We start from the raw sequence: 17021 nt of genomic DNA, 5'->3' as shown, positions 1-17021 counted from the left end.
ACTTGCCCTTTTTCCAAACCCTTATTCTTAACAGCTAACAGACCTTTGTTGTAATTTTAAGCATTGGTACACTTTATTTACGGGGACAGCATCTCAATCTGCATTAGGGCTACTAGAAAATCATGTCTGTTTTATGCAGTCTACATAAATTAACATCTACTGACAGCCATATGGATGTTTCAAAGACTTCAGTTCAGCATATTAATGCCTCACCATATTAAGAAGATCAAAATAATAAGATTTTAGTGTCAGCTCTGAACCTCTTATAGTTTTAGATGGTCTTAAAGAGATCAGTCAGACAATATTCAGAGTTGCTTAAGTTTCTTATTCCTCAGATCCTTTCTGATCTCTTCCTTTGTTAAGAATTAAATAAGACTTGATCTGCTGTGTTTTCCCCTCAATTATGGGTGTATTGTCTTTACACTATTATACTTCTCTTCCCCACTCACATATCCAACTAGACATGCCTTTCACATGAATCATACTGATGGGGGAAATAAGTTAGTATATAGCTAAGAAAAATATCTCTAAGAAAAAAATGTCATCATCAAGTAGGAAATGGTGAAATTCACAACTAAGCAGTGCTTGCATTATTCAGAGATCTGAATAAGAGGGAATCAGAATTGGGACTGATTGAATATTTAGCTCAGAATAGAATTATTGTGGGATTTTCAAAGAAGCAGTATTGGCCTAACTCTGCTCCCATAGAAACTAGTGTGATTTTTACCATTTATTTCAGTAAGAGCAGAGCAAGGCCCAGGGGCAGATGACCGTTTTGCGGGGCCCAGGGTAGCATAATCTTGCGGGGCCCCCCTTTGCCACTGCACATGCGCGGTGACACTACGGCGCATGCACGGGGCTTTTTGAAGTGCAGGGCCCGGGGCGGCCGCCCTGCTCGCCCTGCCATATATTCGCCCCTGGCAAGGCCAATGCTGAACATTTCTGAAAGTCCCACCAAACCAGATTCCAGGCCAGATTGCAAAGGTCTTCTCTTTCATTGCTGAAGATAAATAAATTACCATGGTTTTTACTTGATCCAAACACCAGAGTCAGGTAAATACTAGCCCTCCTCTATAGTAAATATTAACAAACAAAAGCTACATTTAGTGATAATCGCATTAGGACCCACATCACTACACAAACCTTTGGAAGCATGAATGTTATGGAAGAGGCTCTGCTTGCCACCTTTAGATGCTGACAGTGCCATTGATAACACTTTTCAGTGCCCCATAGTGTATACACTTCCACCTCCAACACATTCCAAAAAGCAACACTTACCTTACCTTTATCACACTCATCCTGTGATGCAAAACCTTGATAGTGACTATGACAGAGACAATCATTTGTGGTTCACAACTCTTAGGCCTGATATAATTTGTTATACCTACCACATTGTTGTCCTAATCTATGGATTAAAAAGTATCATGAAAGATATCATTAGAAAACTAATAAACCACTGATAAGTAATACTCTTGTGTGATGTATGTAGGGGGAGTGTACAAAGAATTATGGATATGTTCTAGAATTATCTTATTAAGATACGTTTTGCAAGCAATGTGTAAGTCCAGTCTGTTAGGGAGAAAGGAATGGCTAGAAAGAAAAAGAAATGGTAAGAAATCTGCCTCGAATCAACATGGTAACTTGTTAAGTCTCAGTCACTAGCAATGTCATTTTATGTTCATTTGACTATAACCAAGTTAGGAGTATTAACCCTGTAACAATCAAAACTGTGATTTTTACCTGGGAAATACCGGAAGACAAAATGCAATCAGCCTGTATGGACCATTAGGTTTTGAAGATACTAATCTCTCACCTTCCTGAGAAGCTGCTTTGACATTGCAGAATCAGGTTATCATGTCACCTGGCACTGAACATCATCTTGTACTACAGGTATTTTTCCACTAGCGGGAGGTGAAGCTCAAACAAGGAAACATAGTATTTCTGCCTTATTTAAATCACATTTAGGGCTGAGAAGTGAAATAATCAGGGCCAGTTCAAGACATTTCTGCGCCCCGGGCAGTGGGTGCGCAATGCATGAGCAGCTCCGCCCCCTGGTGCACGGTGTACGGCGCATGCGCGGCCCCGCCCCCCAGCGCGCTGCGCACCTTACAGTTGCAATCGGGCATGCGGCGCCTGATGGCAGCTCTAAGGGGCACCGCGTGGCCCCCGGCCCTGAGCACACAGCACCTGATGGGGCATCAGGAACCCCCCATAGCTTGGCACCCTGGGCAGCTGCCCAGCTAGTCCTCCCCACCCCTTAATCTGGCCCTGGAAATAATACAGGTCAGTTCTTTTCTCCATGGAATCACCACCCAAGATGATTGTAAACACTTAAAACTGAACTGGGGATGAAAGGGACTGGATCCAGGCCTATGAAGAAGATGCTTCAAACAACATTTAGGGTGAAAAAATTACTACTCGTAGCCAAAAGCTTCAGAGGGGTAGCCAAGTTAGTCTGTAACAGGAAAAACTTAAAAAATAACAAATAGTCTCGTAGCACCTTAAAGACTAGCAAAACATGTAGATATTTAAAGTGCTACTATTTGTTGTTTTTTAAGTTGTACTTGTAGCCAGTCTCTGCAGTTCATTAAGCTTAGTTGTCATGTTTATTTTATTTGCTCACTAATCTGTGTTGATCTGTTTGCTATGCCATATAATGACTTAAAAAACATCCTTTGTAGTTAATAAACTTGTTTTGTAAAACCCAGTGTCTACGTCTACACTGCAAGCTTCTGGCGCAAGAGAGTGTCCACACTGCCATGTGCTCTCTTGTGCAAGAAAGCTCTGATGGCCATTTTAGCCATACGGGTTTCCTGCTCGAGAAACCCCTGTTTCCGTCCACAGTGACTTCTTACGCAAGAGCTCTTGCACAAGAGGGCTTATTCCTTGTGGGGAGAGGAATAACTCTTGCGCAAGAAGCCCTCTTTTCCGACGCTTTACTGTAAATTTACTTGTGCAAGAAATTGCGTGCAGTGTAGACATGCCACAAATTTTTGCGCAAGAACAGCCATTCTTGCACAAAAAGCCTGCAGTGTAGACTTAGCCACTTTGTGCAATTCATAACTGGTGGGGAGGGGAAACTGTTTACATATTCCTCCACACTGAGGGAGGGAGCAAATTTCATGAACATGTGCTATACAGCTTTGTGTGCAGTGCAAGACAATACACCTCAGATGGGGTGTGTACTTGAGCAGTGGGCAATCCCTGAACTCAGCTTTGCCACACACAGATCTCAGGGTATGTCTACACTACAGCACTAATTCGAACTAAGCTAATTCGAACTAGTGCATCTAGACTTAAAAACTAGTTCGAATTAGCGTTTTGCTAATTCGAACTAGCATGTCCACATTGAATGGACCCTGAACCGAGGTTAAGGATGGCCAGAAGCAGTGCCGGCAGGGCATCAGATTAGGACTTAGAGCGTGGAGCTGCTGTCTCAGGCTAGCCGAGGGCTGTGCTTAAAGGGACCCGACCCCCACCCCGGACAGACAATTCTCAGGGGTTCCCCGCTCGCTTGTCTAACTTGATGAGGGACAGCAAAGCAGTCCTGGCTTGGAGTGCCCTGAATGCCCACACTCGGCATATCACAGGACTCGGCCATCAGCCCGGCTGCACTTGCCGCAGGCTGCCATCCGGGAGGAGTGGGGGTCAATCGGGAGGCTGCAGGAGAGCTTCAACCCCGAGAAGCCCGCAGAGCCAGCCCAGCCATCCCCATCGGGGGCTCGTACCCCATTCTTCCCTTACCTCCTTCCTCCCTTCCCCCCTTCCTGATGTACAAAATAAAGGACACGTGTTCGAAAATAGAAACTCTCTTTATTGAACAAAACTCGTGGAGACTGGGAAAAGGAGGTGGGAGAGGGAAAGAGAGAGGGTGGAAGAGTGGAGGGCAACTAAAATGATCAGGGGTTTACAGGTCCCATATGAAGAGAGGCTAAAGAGACTGGGACTTCTCAGCTTAGAAAAGAGGAGACCGAGGGGGGATACAATAGAGGTCTATAAAAGCATGAATGGTGTGGAGAGTGTGCATAAAGAAAAGTTCTTCATTAGTTCCCATAATAGAAGGAGTAGAGGACACCAAGTGAAATGAATGGGTAGCAGGCTTCAAACTAATAACAGAAAGTTCTTCTTCACAAAGCAAATAGTCAACCTGTGGATCTCCTTGCTACAGGAGGCTGTGAAGGCTAGAACTAGGACAGAGTTTAAAGAAAAGTTAGATAAAGTCATGGAGGTTGGGTCCATGGAGTGCTATTAGCCAGGGGATAGAAATGGTGTCCCTGGCCTCTGTTTGTGGAAGGCTGGAGATGGATGGCACGAGACAAATGGCTTGGTCCTTATTTCGGTCCATCCTCTCCAGGGTCCCTAGTGTTGGCCGCTGTTGGCAGACAGGCTACTGGGCTAGATGGACCTTTGGTCTGACTCAGTACGGCCATTCTAAGCTCAGGGCTCAGGGTCGGGGGTCTCACTGGACCACCCTGATTTTCATGCAAACCTGCTTCTGGGTGGCAGGCTGGCAGCTATCCTGCCCTAGATGGCCACTTTCCTGTGCCTAGTGTGGAGGTCGTGGATGAGGTCCACGATCTCCGCATTAGATCTGGTGGGCGCCCACCTCTTGCGGACCTGGGCAGGCTCCCGGGAGCCACCAGCCCCCCGGGAAGAGGCGGAGGGCTGGGTGGCAGTGGGTGGCTGGCTCGTGCCGTGCCAGGTGCAGGGTCTGCTGGGTGGGTGCTGGCAGGCTTGAACCTGGCACAGGCACTGTAGCCAGCCTGTGCCCCTTTAAGGGCTCCGGGGCCGGGAGGGGGGCAGACAAGTTTCCCTGGTGGTGCCCAGAGTGGCCACCAGGGAAAGCTGGGGAGGGCTAGCCACTCACTATTTCGAATTAAGTGGCTACTCAGCCCTTAATTCGAACTACCTTATTCGAACTAGGTGTTAGTCCTCGTAGAATGAGGTTTACCTAGTTCGAATTAAGCACTCTGCTAGTTCGAATTAAGTTCAAACTAGCGGTTTTCTGTGTTGCACCTATCAAAGTTAATTCGAACTAACGTCTGTTAGTTCGAATTAACTTTGTAGTGTAGACATACCCTCAGTGTCTGTATTTTTCTACAACTGGGTGTGGTCCTACGTGTGTGTGTGTGTGTGTGTGTGTGTGTGTGTGTTCTAGAAAAGGTTTGAGGGCATGGCACAGCAGGGATAAATTGAGGGAGTTCATGCTGGTGAAATGAGTGAGTTCAGTGGGGCCCCAGTATATCAGATGGGACCCCAAAGGCAGGGATAAGCCATCAAACAACCCATTGTTGTGTTTGAGTTTTCAGTTAAAGAAATAAGCTGTGATTTTGTCTCTTTAAAGGACCAACTAACCTAATTATTCCTTATTATATGTGGGGTGGTGTGGGGTGTGCCTTTTTTTTACCCAATTAGTCGTCCTCTGGAGGTGAAACCTCATAGTCAGTTTCTCCCTTCTCCATCCCTACTTCCAGACAGCCAAGACAAAAAGTGATTTACTGAGGGGAGCAGGGTGGACATTAGGAACATTTAACTGTCAGGGTTGTTAAACACTGGAACACATTGCCTAGGGAGGCTGTGGAATCTCCATAATTGGAGATATTTAAGATCAGGTTAGACAAACACCAATCAAGGATGGTGTAGATGATGTGTGGGACTGGACTTGATGATCTCTAGAGGTCCCTTCTATTTCTATGATTCTGTGGGGCATTTTTTGTAAATTCTATTATAACATGAAAATTAGCTAATTACATCATCTGCATATTCTCCAAGTAACTTGTATACGATTAAACTTCAGTCTAAGGTTATAATACAACCTGTCGCAAGCATTGGCAGGGTAGGACATAGGGGGTGCATAAGCCTATAAACTCAAGATGGATGGAGCTGAAGGGCTTTCTGGCTGGTAAATGAATGGCAGTGACTCATTAGGCATCACACCAGTCTGTTAACTGAGAAGTACAATTGCACACTGTTTCTACAGGCCCCATTCAGTCTCAGGAATGTGCCGTAGGATGGTATATAGGTCTGAGTGTTGAGCAAGCTGCAAAAAATCTGGTAAGGCTAAACTGGTTACATCAGTTTTGGGGCTGCTTTGCACGGCCATGATAGTCAGAGCAAGGACAAGAATCCAACATTGCATGTAAAGCTAGCGAGTGGAATTTGGTGGTCTAGAATTTGATGCTTTTTAGGAGTATAATCAAATACTTTTCAAAAATTATACATATCTTTAATGGTTGTGATACCAATGAGATGTTCCAAACCTCAACATACTAACACTGGAAGAGTAAATTCAAATTCCTGTGCTACATAATCTAGGGTTCTTTGTCAGGACTTAGTTGTGAAAATTAAAATAGCATAAATCTGCTCGTGTTTTTGTAGATAAGGGAATAATTCCATCGGTCACTATTACCGTAATAAAAGCCAAATAATAAAAAAGCCTTCCCTGTGCCTTATGCTATCCAGTTGTGAACCTCCTGCATAAGCAATTAATGTCACTGTGCATTAAATTCTAACTAAGAAAGCTTTGAATCTGAAGCTTCATTTACACAGACAAATGATGTTTGTAGAATGCAGCAAGGTAGATAGCAGCATTGGAATTATATTTTGGTAACTAGCATATTGTTATAATTATAATACCTAGAGACCTCAATTGAGATCAAAGTTCATCAGTTATGCTCTGGACGGACAAAGTAAGAGTCACACAGTTGCTGACTTGGAAAACTTACAACCTAAATATTCAAGACAGAAAGTGATTTGGGGCACAGAGACTTGTTCAACATCACACAGGAGGTCAGTGGCAAGGCCAGTAATAGAAGGTAGGGTGCCAGACTTCCAATATTGACACCTTCCCTCTCTGAGGGTATATCTACACTAGGTAGTTCGAACTAGGCTTCCTACTACGAGGAGTAATGGTAGTTCGAACTACCTAGTTCATGCCCCGTGTAGTTCGAACCAGCGGGGTTTTAAAAATGGCGGCTCCCTGCTTATGCAAATGAAGCCCGGGAAATTCAAATCGAACTAGGAGGGTAGTGTAGACATACCCTAATGGACTAGAATGCTCTGTTCTCCTCCTGCAGCTTTTGGTGTTACTCCTTTACATGTAATAGGATTCCATACAGGCTGTTCAAGGCTATGATAAATAGGAACTAGAAAGTTCGTTACCCATAGAATACTAGGACTGGAAGGGACCCTCATTGCAGGATCAAATAGGCTGCATCTAGACTGGCAAGTTTTTCCAGAAAATCAGCCGCTTTTCCGGAAAAACTTGCCAGCTGTCTACACTGGCCGCTTGATTTTGTGCAAAAGCACTGATGTTCTACTGTCTGAAATCAGTGCTTCTTGCGCAAATGCTTTGATGTTTCCATTCGGGCAAAAGCCCTTTACCGGAAATGCTATTGCGCAAAAGAGCCAGTGTAGACAGCTGAAAACTGTTTTGCGCAAAAAAGCCCAAATGGCGATCGGGGCTTTCTTGCACAAAACCGCGTCTAGATTAGCAGGGACGCTTTTCCGCAAACAGTGCTTTTGTGGAAAAGCGTATGTGACAATCTAGATGCTCTTTTCCGCAAATGCTTTTAACGGAAAAACTTTTCCGTTAAAAGCATTTGCGGAAAATCATGCCAGTCTAGACGTAGCCATTGTGTCTAGACCATCCCTGATAGATATTTATCTAACCTACTCTTAAATATCTCCACTGATGGAGATTCCACAACCTCCCTGGGCAATTTATTCCAGTGTTTTACCACCCTGACAGTTAGGGTGTGTCTAGACTACATGCCTCCTTCGATGGAGGCATGTAGATTAGCCAGATCGGAAGAGGGAAATGAAGCCGCGATTAAAATAATCGCGGCTTCATTTAAATTTAAATGGCTGCCCCGATCTGCCGATCAGCTGTTTGTCGGCAGATCGGGGGAGTCTGGACGCGATGCCCCGACAAAGAAGCCTTTCTTCATCGACACAGGTAAGCCTCGTGAAACCAGGCTTACCTGTGTCGATGAAGAAAGGCTTCTTTGTCGGGGCATCGCGTCCAGACTCCCCCGATCTGCCGACAAACAGCTGATCGGCAGATCGGGGCAGCCATTTAAATTTAAATGAAGCCGCGATTATTTTAATCGCGGCTTCATTTCCCTCTTCCGATCTGGCTAATCTACATGCCTCCGTCGAAGGAGGCATGTAGTCTAGACACACCCTTAGGAACTTTTTTCTAATGTCCAACCTAAACCTCCCTTGCTGCAGTTTAAGCTCATTGCTTTTTGTTATATCCTCAGAGGCCAGGAAGAACAAATTTTCTTCCTCCTCCTTGTCACTCCCTTTTAGATACCTGAAAACCGTTATCATGTCCCCCCTCAATCTTCTCTTTTCCAAACTAAACAAGCCCAATTCTTTCAGTCTTCCTTCATAGGTCATATTCTCTAGACCTTTAATCATTCTTGTTGCTCTTCACTGGACCTTCTCCAATTTCTCCACATCTTTCTTGAAATGTGGTGCCTAGAGCTGGACACAATACTCCAACTGAGGCTTAATCAGTGCAGAGTAGACCGGAAGAATGACTTCTCGTGTCTTGCTCACAACACACCTGTTAATGCATCCTAGAATCAAGTTTGCTTTTTTTGCAATAGCATCACACTGTTGACTCATATTTAGCTTGTGGTCCATTGTAACCCCTAGATCCCTTTCTGCCATACTCCTTCCTAGACAGTCACTTCCTATTCTGTATGTGTGAAAATGATTGTTCCTTCCTAAGTGGAGCACTTGGCATTTGTCTTTATTAAATTTCATCCTATTTACCTTAGACCATTTCTCCAATATTTCCAGATCATTTTGAATTATGATCTTATCCTCCAAAGCAGTCGCAACACCTCCCAGCGTGGTATCATCTGCAAACTTAATACACGTACTTTCTATGCCATTATCTAAATCGTTGATGAAGATATTGAACAGAGCCGGTCCCAAAACAGACTCCTGTGGAACCCCACATGTTATGCCTTTCCAGCAGGATTGAGAACCATTAATAATTACTCTCTGAGTACGGTAATCCAGACAGTTATGCACCCACCTTATAGTAGCCCCATCTAAGCTGTATTTGCCTAGTTTATTGTTAAGAATATCATGCAAGACCATATCAAATGCATTCCTAAAGTCCAAGTATACCACATCCACAGCTTCTCCCTTATTCACAAGACTCGTTATCCTATCAAAGAAAGCTATCAAATTGATTTGAAATGATTTGTTCTTTACAAATCCATGCTGGCTGTTCCCTATCACCTTACCACCTTCCAATTGTTTGCAGATTATTTCCTTAAATTCTTTCTCCATTAAAACAGAATTTAAACTAACTGGTCTGTAGTTTCTTGGGTTGTTTTTATTTCCCTTTTTATAGATGGACACTTTACTTGCCCTTTTCCAGTCTTCTGAAATCTCTCCTGTCTCTCATGATTTTCCAAAGACGATAGCTAGAGGCTCAGATACCTCCTCTCTCATCTCCTTGATTGTTCTACGATGTATTTCTTCAGGCCCTGGTGACTTGTAGGTATCTAACTTTTCTAAGTGATTTTTAACTTGTTCTTTTTTTTATTCTATCTTCTAAACCTACCCTCTTCTCACTAGCATTCACCATGTTAGGCATTCCTACAGACTTCTTGGTGAAGACCGAAACAAAGAAGTCATTAAGCATCTCTGCCATTTCCTAGTTTCTTGTTTCTCCCTCCTCACTGAGCACTGGGCCTACCCTGTCCTTGGTCTTCCTCTTGCTTCTAATGTATTTATAAAAAGTCTTCTTGTTTTCCTTTATTCCTGTAGCTAGTTTGAACTCATTTTGTGCCTTTGCCTTTCTAATCTCGCCCCTGCATTCCTGTGTTGTTTGCCTATATTCATCCTTTGTAATTTGTCCTAGTTTCCATTTTTTATATGACTCCTTAATTTTTAGATCATGCAAGATCTCGTGGTTAAGCCAAGGTGGTCTTTTGCCATATTTTCTATCTTTCCTATATAGCGGAATAGGTTGCATTTGAGCCCTTACCAATGTCCCTTTGAAAAACTGCCAATTCTCCTAAGTTGTTTTTCCCCTCAGTCTTGATTCCCATGGGACCTTACCTATCAGCTCTCTGAGCTTACCAAAATCCGCCTTCCTGAAATCCATTGTCTCTATTTTGCTGTTCTCCCTTCTACCCTTCCTTAGAATTGTGATCTTCATGATCAATTTCACCCAAGCTACCTTCCACTTTCAAATTATCAACCAGTTCTTCCCTGTTTGTTAAAATCAAATCTTGAACAGCTTCCCCCGGTTGCTTTTTCAACCTTCTGAAATAAAAAGTTGTCAGCAATGCAGTTCAAGAACTTATTGGATAGTCTGTGCCCCGCTGTGTTATTTTCCCAACATATATCTGGATAGTTGAAGTCCCTCATCACCACCAAATCTTGGGCTTTGGATGATTTTGTTAGTTGTTTAAAAAAAGCCTCATCCACTTCCACCGGGGTAGGTGGCCTGTAGTAAACTCCTAGCATGACATCACCCTTGTTTTTTACCCCTTTTAGCCTAACCCAGAGACTCTCAACATTTTCATCTCCTATGTGCATCTCCATCTCACTCCAAGTGTGTACATTTTTAATGTATAAGGCAATACCTCCTCCCTTTTTTCCCCTGTCTATTCTTCCTGAGCAAGCTGTACCCTTCTATACAAACATTCCAATCATGTGTATTATTCCATCAAGTTTCTGTGATGCCAACAATGTCATAGTTGTATTTATTTATTAGCACATCCAGTTCTTCCTGCTTATTGCCCATACTTCTTGCATTTGTATATAGGCATCTAAGATACTGATTTGATCTTGCCTCCCAGTTTTGCCCTGACCCTCCTCTCTCTCTGCCATTATAGCCCACGCTCCCTCCTATTTCCAACCCATCGCCCAGGTCTCCATGTTCTCCACTTATCCATGGGCTTTGCTCACCTGCCCCATCAAATCTAGTTTAAAGCCCTCCTCACTAGGTTATCCAGTCTGTGTCCAAATAGGGTCTTCCTCCTCCTCGAAAGGTGAACGCCATCTCTGCCAAGCAGTCCTTCCCTGAATAACATCCCATGGTTGAGAAAGCCAAAGCCCTCCTGGAGACACCATCTTCGCAGCCAGGCATTCACCTCCAGGATGCACCTGTCTCTGCCGGGGCCCCTACCTTTGACAGGAAGGATCAGCAATCTTTAAAAAAGGACTGCCAGGACTCAGCACCTTCAACTGTGCCTCAGTTATAGACATGCCAGCTGCCAGGCTGATTAATAAACTCATCCGGTTTATATTGGGATCACTTGATTGGCCAGCTCACCGGAGTGGCTGAAGGGAACCAGGAGGCCTGCTTTTAAATTCAGTAGTACAACCAGTTGTTGGCTGCTCAACACTTCTTTCTATAGTTGTGATTCTACTTGTTCCTGCCCTATTTCTGTTCTGTTCTAGTTCCTAATTCCTGATTCTGGTTTCTGATTTATGCTACAACCCAGGGCTTTTGGGACCCACTTAGCCTGGATGGCTGGATCTAACCATAGACCTGTATGGCTGACACCAATGCCTGACAGATATATTTTAAAATGTAGAAAATGGGACAAAAACAGAAGCAATGGCTTGTGTGACAATACCTCACTGGAATATTCTGTAAAGTAAGGAAGGTTTTCCATAGTTGCATTTTAGAAAAATGAAGATTCTGCACCTCTAGAAATAATCTCTCTTTGATCGCCTCAACACAGACTTGATTGCTATATAAAGGGAAGCCTCTCTATCTTTACCTCTTCTGCTTATCCAATGCCAGGTTTCAGAATTCATTACTATAGCAGGATAAGATTACATAAACCAGGAAAAGCTGGTCTTCCTCCCCCACAGAAGGACTATTATCAACTCATAACTTCTGAGATGTTCCTCTGTGCTTCCAAGTCCAGCATTTCAAAAGCAAGTTGGTCTGTGTGTCCTTAGATGCTCCTCACCAGTTGGGTGGCTGACTTTTGATTTGCATGTCCATTGTTCTTAGTTATAAGTATTAGATCATACCTGCATACCTATGCATCTAGTTTCTATTTTAACTGATCACAAAGAATCATGGATTTGCTTCTGTTAAAATCCTTTGTATCCCATTTCCCTTGCTACGAGACACAAATTATTGACAGCATCCTGAGCTGTTTTCCCAGTGACACATAACAGCAGGGATGGGTTCAAATAAACTGAGAATTATCCAGATATTTATCTCATCCTCAAATCTTTGCTATGCACTTTGTTTTAGCATATAATTCAATGTGTTTAATTTTCCCTATAACACACAAACAAGGAAAGCTGATAGAATGATTAAAACTAATATAAGGAAACTTTAAATAGCAGATAGTCCAATTCTAGTTTGCTTCCACAGAAAGTCGTTCAGAGAAACAGTTTAGGGAAATTAAAACACAAGACAAAACACACTCAATAACTCTTTATTTATACCACTAGCCTCTAAGGAAATGGATTTAAAAATCTTGGACGTGTACTTGCTAACAGACTGCTGGAGACCCAATATTAAACAACAAACAAACAAGATTATTTTGATTTGAGTGCAGCAAAGGAGCACTAGATAAACTAGATGGAACTAGATACATTCATGGAGGTTAGGTCCATCAATACTTACGGGGCACGTCTAGACTTCCCACGGCTTTCGAAAGAAGATATGCAAATTCGGTGAGAATTTGCGTATCTTCTTCCAAACTCATTTTCTAAAGAGTTTTTTCAAAAAAAAAAAAGCATTCTACACACGGTTCTTTCAAAAAAACCCCCCACCCTTTTTTGAAAGAACCCTTGTTCCTAAAAAAAAAAGAGGTATACAGGGTTTCGAAAAAGGGTTTTTTTCTCTCTAAAAGAACTGCATCTAGACTGCTTTTTTTCCCAAAAAACATCTTCTGAAAATGGGATCAGAAGAAGATATGCAAATTTGGCACAATTTTGCATATAATCTTTCGAAAGCTGTGGGCAGCCATGGGTGTCCCTAGCCTCTGTTTGTCAGAGACTGGAAATAGATGACAAGAGAGGGATCACCTATTGATTACCTCTTCTGTTCACTCCCTCTGGGACATATGGTAATGGCAACTGTCAGAAGACAGGATAGTGTGCTAGATGGACCTTTTGTCTGATTCAGTATGGTCATTCTTATGTTATGTTCTTATGTAAAATGCACAAACAGCCAAGCATTAAGATAAAGGCATACAAGTTTCCTCTTGCAAGACTTATAGTATACTATATAGCAGACTCAGTAATCTGGTCACTGAATTCTGAGGTGATCAGTTATTTCTAGAGGATTATTTACATCTTTCCAAGTTAAATACTGTGTTTGCATGATAACTATTAGTTTGTTGTTTCTTACCATGGTTTATAATGGAAAGGAATGTCTCACTCTTCTGAAGTCAATCTGCTTTAACAATTAGGGAACCAATATGTATATAATTGTTCATAAACAATGAAAATAACGTAATAGCTATTTCAGACTGGTTATTTTGATTAATGTAACTATGATGCATTATAGTCTTTAACTTTTTAGTAATATGACATTATGCCTTTTTGTTAATAGAAAATGAATTAATTTGATCATTTCATTTCTTTTTTGAAAAAAATTGACAAAGCTGCAGGATTTATCTAATATAATTCTCATCAAGTCAAAATTCATTTTCAAGGCACCTTACAATGGCATTCAAAGAAGTGAGAAATAAAGTAAAATTCTCTGCTTATGGCTCTATAAAATAAGCTGATGTAAAGAATCAAAGCATCAATGAATATAAAGGGAAGAAATTTTTCAGTGGCCCATATAACAATGATGAAAGCCTGAGTAATAAACTGGAGGAATTAGAAATATTCATTTATTAAAAGAAATTTGATATAATAGGTATTACTGAAACATGGCCAGATGATTCACATGAATGGAATGTTAAAATAATTGGATGCACCCTATTTACAAAGGAATGAGGGTAGAAATGATGGTGGGGGGCACTCTGTAATAGACTGTCATTAAGTGCTTTAGAGTTATTGACAATTCAGAAGACTAGGATCTGGAATGCTTATGGATGAATATACTAATCGATAAACCAGAAGTATAATAGTGGGAATTTGCTATTTTTCACCAAATCAGGTCAAGGAATAGAATGAGCAGCTCCTTAAGCACTATTCTTTAATATAAAAAAATTAAAAGAAATCTCATCTTGCCGTTTTTTAAAATGGTGGATATGAACTGGTGATTTCATGCTGCCTCTAAAAATCTAAAAATCATAAATGACAGCTTTCTACCCATGAAGGTACATTAACTAACTTGGAATAATTCTATAGTAGACCTATAAAAGTGAATTTATCACTGAGCTAATACTAATGATTGTCTAAGTAGGAGTGATCGTGTTGAATTTCATTTGCTATGTGCAAACAGAATATAATCTCTTCTAATAACAAAAGCTGTAAAGAATTGCAAATAAAATTGAGTGTGAAGAAATATTTAAAGATAAAATGAGAATGACAATTGGGAATTATGTAAAAAATGCGTTATTATATACACCCCCATAGCTTCCCAAAGTTCAGCAATCCCCCCCAAAATCTTCTTGTCTAAAAAGTAATCCTGGTAAAAAGGGGGGAACATCAAGTAGGAACAGATGGGTTGTTTTAGCTTATTATTTTACGTCAGTGTGCTCACTGCTGGAGTACTGTGTTCAGTTCTGATATCCACACTTCAAGAAAGATGTTAATAAATTGGAGCTTCAGGGGGAAGCCGAGTTAGTCTGTTACAAAAACAACAACAACAAATGGTCTGGTAGCACTTTATAGATTAACAAAACATGTAGATTGTATCATGAGCTTTCGTGGGCACAACCCACTTCTTCAGATGACTGGAGTTATGAGTAGGGGATATGAAAATTGGAAATAAATAAATCAGGTGAACACCAACAGCACGCCTCTAGCCATCGCCTACAGTCCTCAGCTAAAACCTCTCCAACGCATCATTAGTGATCTACAACCCATCCTGGACAATGATCCCTCACTTTCACAGGCCTTGGGAGGTAGGCCTGTCCTCGCCCACAGACAACCCGCCAACCTGAAGCATATTCTCACCAGCAACTACACACCGCACTATAATAACTCTAACTCAGGAACCAATCCATGCAACAAACCTCAGTGCCAACTCTGCCCACATATATACATCAGCAATACCATCACAGGACCTAACTAGATCAGCCATACCGTCACTGGTTCATTCTCCTGCTCATCTACTAACGTAATATATACCATCATGTGCCAACAATGCCCCTCTGCTATATACATTGGCCAAACTAGACAGTCCCTAAGTAAAAGAAAAAATGGACACAAATCTGATATTAAGAATGGCAACATACAAAAACCTGTAGGGGAACACTTCAATCTCCCTCAACACACAATTGCAGATCTAAAGGTAGCCATCCTGCAGCCAAAAAACTTCAGGACCAGACTTCAAAGAGAAACTGCTGAGCTACAGTTCATCTTCAAGTTTGACACAATCAACTCTGGATTAAACAAAGACTGTGAATTGCTAGCTAATTACAAAAGCAGCTTCTCCTCTCTTGGTATTCACACCTCCAGATCAGCTACTAGAAGTGGGCCTCATCCTCCCTGATTGGATCCACCTCGTCATCTCTAGCCATATTCTGGCCTGCATATTTATACTTGCCTCTGGAAATTTCCACTACATGCATCTGACGAAGTGGGTCTTTGCCCACGAAAGATTATGCTCCAACACTTCAGTTAGTCTATAAGGTTCCACGGGACACCTCGCCGCTTTTGCAGATTCAGACTAACACGGCTACCCCTCTGATACTGGAAATAAATAGAAGAAGGGAAAGGGGGAGAGGGGGAAGAGAATGATGCTCTGTCTCCCACCCCCCTTCCTGTTTTTTCTTTAAGTATCTGGAGAATGGGTGATTTAAAGAAAACAGGGTTTAACAGGTTAACAGTGAATAAAATCAATTGACAAAGTACACAGAAATAATAAGAACTTATCTACCTGGTATTTGCACTGCCACCATTTATCCCACCCCATAATATGCATTCCTCTGGAGTCAGAGTCCCAGACGCTTGCATGGGCATGTTTGAAGGTATGTAGCTGGAGTGGAGACAGCACTGTGCAGGTCCTATGTGTATTAGTCCAAGCTGAGCAGACAGTTTCAAAATCCCTCTGCCACTGAAGTAGGCTCTACCAAATGCCAGCAGCTCTGGTTCATTGGGCTGGTCACTCTGCCTCTCTTTGGACCCATACTTAGTCTATATCTCTGAAGTCTGTTCCAGACAGCACTTTCCCAAAAAGCCCAGTGAGTTACTTACAGTTTCCACCTGTGTACAGGGTTTATGTAGTCCTTCTCAGCCACAGGCACAGCCTCTCTCCTCTAAAGGCAATCAGCAGCCCCTGAAATAGCCTGCTAGATCCAAGCCCCACAGGCTCTCAGACCCAGCTGCAACACAACAGCTCCTGGACTGGACAAAGGCTCCTCCACAGCAGCCTTGCTCCTCTGTCCCAAAACATGAAGAGCTCCTCTCCCAACATGCACGGACAAGCCTCCTTCCTCCTTTTTCCTCAAGAGCTCATGGGAGTTGTAGTCTCTAGGGCTAGATTGCAGCACAAAGGATCCTCCCAGAAACAGTCAGAGTCCCCTTTAGTAAGGAGACTACATAACCATAACACAAATATCAGATTACATTATATTACAAAGTGCCTTCAGTATCCCTACATGCTAAACATTTTATTGTAATTAATTTTATTAATTATATAACAGTGCACTTACTAATTACCTAGAGAAAGCAAATACTGCTACTTACCCTAGGATCATGCCTTTATTCATTAAACAAACATTTTTGTGAACACCACCAGTAAAATCTCCATTCAGGTATACAGTTTACAAATGTCATCCCTTGGCAATCACTTGCATTTTGTCACTAATATACAAAATGGCTGGCATGAATTATAAGTATCTGGTGAAACTGGTGTATTTTAAAATCTGACTCAGTACACTTACTAAGTT

General features: G+C 42.1%; 1 long non-coding RNA gene across 2 annotated transcripts in view; it reads right to left on the bottom strand.

The window, feature by feature from the left end:
- The window catches only part of LOC142827383 (uncharacterized), a 74779-nt gene extending 58272 nt beyond the window's left edge, over positions 1-16507 (bottom strand). For both annotated transcript variants that reach the window (XR_012902109.1, XR_012902108.1), the window contains exon 1: positions 16327-16507. This is a non-coding gene — a long non-coding RNA (uncharacterized LOC142827383). The remainder of the gene's footprint in view (positions 1-16326) is intronic.
- Positions 16508-17021: the final 514 nt, after the last annotated feature.

Source organism: Pelodiscus sinensis, chromosome 2, assembly GCF_049634645.1.
Source record: "Pelodiscus sinensis isolate JC-2024 chromosome 2, ASM4963464v1, whole genome shotgun sequence".
Classification (NCBI taxonomy): domain Eukaryota; kingdom Metazoa; phylum Chordata; order Testudines; family Trionychidae; genus Pelodiscus; species Pelodiscus sinensis.
This window is presented reverse-complemented; position numbering and strand designations above follow the sequence as displayed.